This window comes from Triturus cristatus, chromosome 7, assembly GCF_964204655.1.
Source record: "Triturus cristatus chromosome 7, aTriCri1.1, whole genome shotgun sequence".
Taxonomy (NCBI): Eukaryota; Metazoa; Chordata; class Amphibia; order Caudata; family Salamandridae; genus Triturus; species Triturus cristatus.
In genome coordinates, this window is record NC_140590.1 from 15,306,615 (window position 1) to 15,315,521 (window position 8,907).

Genomic DNA, 8,907 nt, shown 5'->3' on the forward strand with positions numbered 1-8,907 from the left:
CAATAAATGACATTACTGAATTGTCATATTTCATGATTATTGTAGCAACACAACACAGACACATTCCTTTTTAAGATAACACCTATAGGATGCTGCTGGCTTGATCTTTAAAAGGTCTGGGGTACAATAGTTGCCCTGAATTGTAGCAAGAGAGTGAAGCAAGTAGGCCAAACTACTTGTGAGCGGTTCCGCTCCCCTAAAGAATTTTGAAAATGAAAAGGAACCAGAGGCGGCACCCACGTAATGGCGGAGCAGAGTCACCCCACTGCTCAGAGTCAAACAATATCATTGTATTTGTGTTTGACTGATTCTGAAATGCATGAGGGCGGGCCTGGTCATGAGAGGCAGGTTGGTGACGCTTAGAAGTGCGCATGTATGTTTGGCCGGCTGTCCTAGGCAATTGTATCCCGCCAGCCCAGCTGTGTTTCCAGTTAGGGTAGGGGATGCCGCAGGCTCCCGGACAGCAGCGCCAGGATTGGCTGAGCGGCCTCTGCCTTCCCAGAGACTGCTGGGAGAGCTCTGAGTCTGCGGCGGCCGGCGGCGTTAGAGGGTGCGAGGAAAAGGTACGCTTTTTAAATATTATTAACCCCGCCCACCCGTCCCTCCCTCCCTCCCCTGCCCCCTCCCCCCACGGTAGTGTTGTGGTGACTGCCACTGAAAGGAACTTTCAGTGCATTTTAATCACAAAGTTGTTAATGAGGTTGTTAAAGTGCCAAAGTCATTGACAAAACATTCCTTAAATATTCATCTCCGTTCATGGTGTGCCAAGCCATTAACTGAAGGCGAAAAAAAAGACCTAGGCAATTAATTGGTATAACAATACCTAACAACACATATCATTGATATATGAAATTACTCAGTGTAAAAGGAGTTCTTCAACTAAAATGTTCACATTATTTTTTATTTTTTATATAGATTCATAATAAAAAGATAGAAAATTTTTTAATAATGAAACATAATACATATGACACCATAATCACAAATATATATTACATAAAAAACAGTAAATATAATACATAAATATCAAACATATAACAGAAAGACATATGACAAAAAATTCATTGGTTTTTTTTTTTTTTTTTTTTTTTTGGAAAACCTTTATTTCAAAAAACAGGACACAGCTATTCAGCCGACAGCCCGAAGGTTCGGCAGCATTGAGAGTTAGATACAGTGATGTGTCCCCAGTACCGTACAAAGAGTAGCGCAAAGGTCCAATTTTAGGTAAACACAAAAAACCCCACAACAAACCCCAGCAAGGCAAGACATTGAAAGCCCATGGTGAAAGCCCCCAGGGGAGGCCGGACCCCACTCATCTACTAATTACAAGACAGTGTACGGAGGAAGAAGGGGGAAAGCAGAGGCCCAAAACAGTTCCGAAAACCAAACTGTGCTAGAAAGAAGGTCAGGGGGATAGCTGTTCCTCGGGAGGTTCCAGATCCGGGGCAAGACATATTCCCCCCCTGTATTGGTTCCACCGCCCCCAGATGGCATGCCACTTCCGGGGGCGACCTCTGGAGCAATAGACCGTCTTCTCCCTAAACATGCTCCAGTCCATGTTCTCTTTCCACGCGGTCAGTGTAGGGGGTCCCGAAGAGCCCCACAATCGCGCGATATCCCTTTTAGCGACCATATTACCCAGAGTCACCCATTGGGTCTGCGCCTCATCGAGGTCAGTGGGCCCCCAGACGTTCAGGAGGCAACACCGCGCCTCCGGCTGCACAGCAATGCCCGTCACCTCCCCCATAACTGCATGGACTCTCCTCCAGAACTCCACAATGACGCCACATTCCCAAATGATGTGCAGGAAAGTGCCCACCATACCACATCCCCTCCTGCACAGGCCGTCCTCCGAGAATCCCATGTGGACCAGCCTTGGCCCCGTCACATACACCCGGTGCAGTATTTTAAGCTGCACCAGCCTCAGACGCGACGGGATCGCAACCTCCTTAGGCGAAGAAACCGCTGACTGCCAGTCCTCATTATCCAACTCAAGACCATCCCTGGTCCACTGCTCTCTCAGCCCCAATAGCAAGTCTGCCCGGACGTTTATCAACTTCTTATATATGAGCGAAATCGTGCTCTCGGGCATATGACCATCAAGGACTCGGTCCTCAAGGGGAGAGGACTCCGGCACCTTCTCACCCTCCACTAGGACTGATCGGAGGGCGTGACGCAGCTGGATATACCTGAAATACTCGGAGGGCCCCAGCTCATACTCAGTCTGCAACTCCTCGAAGGACTTCACCCTCCCCTTATGCAGCACATCTCCCACCTTGGATATACCTATCAGATCCCACTTATCAAAGCCCTTCGTATGCCAGAGCCTTCCCAATCTCTCTGATTCAAACAATGGGGTAGCGAGGGTGAGCCTATCCTTCCAGCCCAGCGAGTCAGTCGCCATCTTCCACACACGCACCGCCACACCTGTGGGCCCCGTGAGGGACGAGTCTAGGGACCGCGAATACAACGCCCTGTAGTAGTTGCCACCACGCAGCAACCACCTGTCCATGGCATACCCAGGGCTGAGGGCGGGGCCATAAAACCCATGGTTGATCGCGCTCAGCTGCGTGGCCCAATAGTACCGTCGGATGTCTGGGAGCGCAATGCCCCCATCGTACCACGGGAGCGTCAACTTTGCAATAGCTATTCGCGGTCGCCCATCCCATAGCAACGTCCGTTGGAGGCCTTCGACCTCCCGAAAGTATTTGGCCGGTACCCAGTCCAAAGTGTTCTGGAGGGCGTAGAGGAAGCGGGGAAGAGACATCATTTTGAACAGGGCCGCACGCCCAACAAGGGAGAGCGGCAACTTCCGCCAACCTTCAACATTTCGCCTCAAACGTGCCAGGGGGGGGAGCAGATTCTTCTCGTAGCGCACAGCAGGGTCCATGGATATAAAGATCCCCAAATACACGAAGCCCTGCTGGGCGACCTGTATCGAACATGTTCTAGGGATCGGTGGGACCTCGCCACTAAGAACGTACAAGTACGATTTGCCCCAATTAATAACGAGCCCCGAGTTCCTACCGAACGATGCGAGTACGTCACAGACCACTATAAGTGACTTCGTAGGTGAGGCAAGGTACAACAGGATATCATCGGCATAAAGCGAGATACGGTCCTCGTGATCAGGCGACCACCGAAGGCCCCGTATATCCGGGTGCCAACGTATCCATGCAGCCAACGGCTCAAGGGCGAGGGCGAACAACAGAGGCGACAGGGGGCAACCCTGGCGAGTACCCCTACCAAGCCGAAACGGAGTAGATGCCCGACCATTCACCACAACATTCGCTAGCGGCCCCTCGTACAGCAACCTAACCCAACTCACGAAACCGCGACCAAAACCAAACTTGGCCAGCACGGCCCATAAGTATGCCCACTCCACCGTGTCAAAGGCCATCGTGGCATCAAGAGACGCCACAATAGCCGGTTCACGCAGCGTGCCCGCCCTGGCGATGACGCCATGAAGACGCCTAAGATTTAATGCTGTGTTTCGGTGCGGGATGAATCCGGATTGATCCGGGTGAACCAAGTCGCCAAGAACCCTAATCAGACGGGTCGCCAGGAGTTTAGCCAGAATTTTCGGCTCAGCGTTGAGGAGTGAAATGGGCCGATAGGAGGCGCACCTATCTCGGGGTTTACCCTCTTTATGTATGACCACGATCGACGCCAGCCGCTGGTCCAACGGAAGGATCCCCCCCCCGCGCCTCCAAAAACATGGCGCGCAGGTGAGGGGCGACCCTATCCGGGAACAGCTTGTACAGATCAATCGGCAATCCGTTCGGTCTAGAGGCCTTACCCGAGTTCAACGCGCGAATAGCCCCCGCCACCTCGTCAACCGTTATGTCACCATCCAAATCGTCCCTATCTATGTCAGACAGGCAGGGCAACTCGATATCACGGAGGAGATCCGACGAGTCCTCGGGCGGCCTGTCCGACACAGAGGAATAAACCCTACGAAAATACTCCGCGAAACACTTCACAATCCCCTCAGGTTCCGCAATCACCTCTCCCCTCTCTCCCGTCAACTCTGGCACCACTCTATTGACCCGTTCTTTCCTGTCCAACCACGCCAGGAGTTTCCCTGCCTTATCTCCGACATCATACAGGCGGCCCTGTTGTTCCCTACTGAGGGTCTTAGCGGCGTTCGTCACCAGGTCCCTATACTCCGTCTGCTTCAAACAAAGCTCATGCAGTGAGGACTCTGTAACCCCTTCCTCCAAAGCCCCCTCAAGGGCCGCAATCTCCTCCTCTACCTGCCGTACCTCGCCATCCCTCCGATTTTTGGCAGCCACCACCAGGGAGAGGGCTTCCCCCCGAAGCACGGTCTTAAAAGCTTCCCACAGCGACACCGCCGAGTCCACAGTTCCCAGATTGTCCTCGAAGTAATTATCTACCTTCTTTACCAGGGCGCTGCGCATCTTGGGGTCTCGAAAATACCATGGGTTGATGGGGGCCACCCTCCCTCCTCCCTCCCGACCTAGTTCCAGCCGGATCCACACTGGTGAATGGTCAGAGATACCGCGTGCCATGTGCCTCGCCTCGGATACCAACGAGGCATGTGCGGCCAGAGTGAGCAGGTAGTCAATCCTGGAAAGGCTACCATGCGCCCCAGAGTGGAACGTGTATTGACTCTGTGTGGGGTGCCGGAGTCTCCAGCAGTCTATCAGACCAAGCGTGTCTAGGAAATCTGGAAGCCATTTCTGAGCCCCCCCTGTGTCCCTGGGCGGGTATCTATCCAACAGTCCGGAGCCCACTGCGTTGAAATCCCCTCCCACTACCAGCATACCCCCCGGGAGAGTCAGCAAAGCCCTGCCCAGATCAGCAAATGCGGAGGCCTGCAGGGCCGGCGGGACATAAACCGAAACCAAAACCAGAGTCCTTCCTTCCCACCGCCCCGCCACCGCCACAAACCTCCCCCTATCGTCAACAATGGTGGAGTCCACCTCAAAAGGCAACGATGCTCTAACTAGGATGCCCACACCCCTGGACCCAGAAGAGAATCCCGAGTGTGCAATGAATTTATACCCCTTCCTATTCAGGGCATAGCACGTATTACCTATGAGATGCGTCTCCTGCAGCAGGGCAACATCTGGCATTGAGCGTTTCAAACATTGCAAAACAATCCCCCTCTTGATGCGATCCCCCAAACCATTAACATTCCAGGTTATAACACTTAAGCCTCTACCCCCCATCCTCAAACGGAAAGAGGCCCACCCCACACCCGAGGAGCCACCATGGAACAGCCCTGAGGATAATCATCATGCCTTGCAGAAATAAACCCCCCAACAACAAAGCCCCAATCCCCGAAACTCCCCCCACCCTGCACCCCTGCTGCAGCTTACAAAGCCCCCCCAACTTGCAGTGTGCCTGTCACCCTAAAAAACCCCAAAAGTCTACAAAAAGTACCCTAAGGGAGGAAAAGAGCACCCCTCGTCCTCCCGCAACCCTCCACAGTTACTGCATTCTGTTCAGTTTCTCAAGTATAGTCAAATCAAGTCAGGCCGTCTCTGAGATATCAGCCCTGTCCATCCCGGCCACTGTCTCCATGCTCGGCTGTGTCGTTCCCCGTCCGTCGCCGGGGCAAAGCGTCCAGCCATTCGTCGGCCATAACAGGAGAGTCAAAAAAGAATGTTCGATCTTCGTGCACCACCCGTAGTCTGGCAGGGAAAAGCATGGCATACTTCAGATCTAGTTCCCGAAGCCTCCGCTTCACCCCCAGGAAGCTCTGTCGCTGTCTCTGCACCTGCTGGGTGAAGTCCGGATAAAAATTCACAGACGCATTCTGGAAGGGAACTGGGCCCGTCACCCTCAATGCTTGCAGGATAGCGTCCCGATCTCGAAAATGAAAGAGCCGGGCGACAATCGGCCGCGGCGGGGCACCCGCCTTGGGCCGCCCGCCCGGCACCCTATGGGCCCTTTCCACCGCAAAAAACTTTCCAAGGCCCCTAGGCTTCAGATGATTAAGGACCAAATCCTCAACAAGAAGGTCCGCCGAAGCCTCATCCGAGGACTCCGGGACCCCGATGACGCGCACGTTGTTGCGCCTGGCCCGGCTCTCGAAGTCCTCCAGCCGGCGGGCGACGAGGTCACTCTCGGCCCTCAGCTTACGGACCTCGGTCTGCAGTTCCGCAACATCATCAGTGAGGCCCGTGGTCCTGAGGTCCAGGTTCTTAACGCGCTCGTTCGTCTTGCCCAGGTCCGAGCGGATCAGATTGACATACACCAGGATGGCGTCCACCTTATGCGCCAGGGCCTCGAACTGTCTCCCCATCGAGGTCTGCATCCCGTCGAGCGCGCCCATGACATCCTGTAGGGAGAGCTCCGGTGTCACCGGCAAGTCCTCCTTCTGGGCATCCGGCGCCTGGCTCGATCCACTCGGTGATACTTTCTGGAGAGCGTAGCTGTCCATGCTGTTGACTTGGGTATACGCTCCCCGCCTGGTAGACTTAGTCTTCAGCCGATCCCCTTCTGCTTTGCCCGACATAATGGACTCCAGGCAGTCCAGTGCAGTTAAGACTGGTCCCTCTCAGAGAGAGGAATAAGGAGTGAGCAGTTCTGCCTTATGCTGCCAGTGTAGCCCGCCGAGCGTACTTGGGGTAATAAAGCCACCCAGAGCTCTCCAGTGTCCGGGCAGACAAAGGGAACGAAATCGAAAGTGAAAGCGCGGGGACCTCCGTCCGACAGTTCACACCTCGCCTGGCCGTTGTTGATCAACTAGGAGCCGGGCATCCTGCCAACTCTAGCTCCTGTCATCCCCGGGAGATAGGCCGCAATCTTCCGCCAGGCGTAAGTCCGGTTCCCGATGGGCGATCCGACCGCGGGTAGCATCAACCGCCTCCCTGATAACTCAGCAACACGATGCCATGCATACCATCAGGATGAGAGACAGGATAGTCGACGGAGGGCACGAGGGTCTCGGGAGCTCAAAGCTCACGCGGCCATCTTGGTCAAGCGCTAGGCTCCTCCCCAAAAAAAATTCATTGTTGCTGATTGGAATTCCAAGTGGCTAAATCTTAAGACAAGTTTATAATAATATGTCTACGCGTGTTTCGGCGCAAAAAAACGCCTTCTTCAGGACGACCACAGCAACCTGGACAAACATAGAAGAACAGAATGTATATCATCCATACAATAAAATTAAGTACACTGAGTCAAAAGAACCTTGCATAGAAGTTGCAGAGAATATGCATGCAACTAACATTAATGACAACAGGTGTTTCTGTGTGAAGGTGACATGCGACAAGACTTTCTTAGAAAACAATAAAAGTTGACTGTAATAAAGCACAAAGGGAACCAAAATGGGAAAGAGAAGGGTAAAGGGATGGAACCCAGGGAATCACCAATGAAATAGGTAAGTGGTTTACAAACTCTATAAATATAGAGTACCAGTGATGGGAAAAAGGAGAAAGGAAAGAAAGAAACCTAATAGAAAAGTAATAAGGGAAGTGCAGAATGAAATATAGAGCCAGAGAAAATTGTAGAATAGAGTAGCTTAGAATGATATCAGCTGAAAATTGGGATAGATTAAGACAGCTGAAAATAGTACCAGCTTACCAAAGGTAAGTCTGTATTTGGGACCAAAGATAATTGTTGGCCCTAAGGTAACTCAATTACCTGAAATAGAGTGCAATAAAAAAATAAAAACATAAAGATTTGATGTCAGACCTTAAACATCACCAGGCCTTAAAGGAAGATAAGATCTTTCATTGTGTTTTCATAGGTTCTTGTGTCTAGCACCACAATGCCGCCGCCTTTGTCGCAACTTTTGATTGTTAACTTTTTATCTTGTTCAATCTCATGAAGAGATAAATATTCGTTTTTATTGAGATTATATGTTGGTTCAGGTGTGTATTTCAAGACGATTGAAGACTGTGTGCTCAAACACTTCTACTTCTGCTGCCACGCCATGAAACCAGATGCTCCCCGGGAGTTCACCCCATTAAAAAGAAAATGTGCTTAGGTTCCCTCATACGTCAAAAGTTACCTCCATTGAGCCAGTACTAGCGTTTTTCCTTGGGTACCCCATATGCCATGGGTGCCCCCAACATGCTAATGGCAATATTGTTTAATTTATTCTGTCCTTTTGCCATAAGTGAGCATTATTTTAAAAACTCCCACTGTATGCCAGGGCCGGAATTGTGACATGGTTGCCACCCTCCCACATGCTAGGTTGTCCTTCTTTATGAGTTTATGGTACCGGACAACGGCGGACACAGAGACCGCACTACCCTCTGTAGTTCCCTTGTTATCACTTAGTCCTCAGAAATGGAATGTGCGTGCACAAAAACAAAGTCCAGCACTTGCCGTTGAGGAGTGCTAACTGCTATGCAGACAGCTGGAGAAACAGGTTGGTGGAGTGGTGCACTGCTTATTAAAACGTCAATAATGGTTAAAGAGTCAAATAAGCCTTAGTAGATGATAAGTCCCTTTTATTTTCAAAGAAGATTGGCTGGCTAATCTTCAAGACAAGAATGACCCTCACATGCTGGACCAATGACAGACTCGCAAGCACACCTCCACACTGCCGCTCACTCACATCACCCACACTCTCTAACACTCTCTTATCCTAATTCCTTCTTACGAGCAGTCAATCTTCATCTCACTCACTCATTGTCACTCACTCTGACTCACTCATGATTACTGACACTCAATCTCACACAATCACCATCTTTCAGTGACTCAGTCACTGTCACTCGTACTCACGTGCTTACACATAGACCTTCTCACATACACACATGCTCTCTCTCACATACATGCTTTGTCACCTGCAAGCACTCACACAGTTCCCATTCAGCAGCAGAGATGTATTTCCCTCAGCTGGCACTGAAAGTCCCTTCCAGCGGATCCCGCCCCATCTTTTACTCAATTAATAGTCATTAATACTGACAGGATATCATTCACGAACAG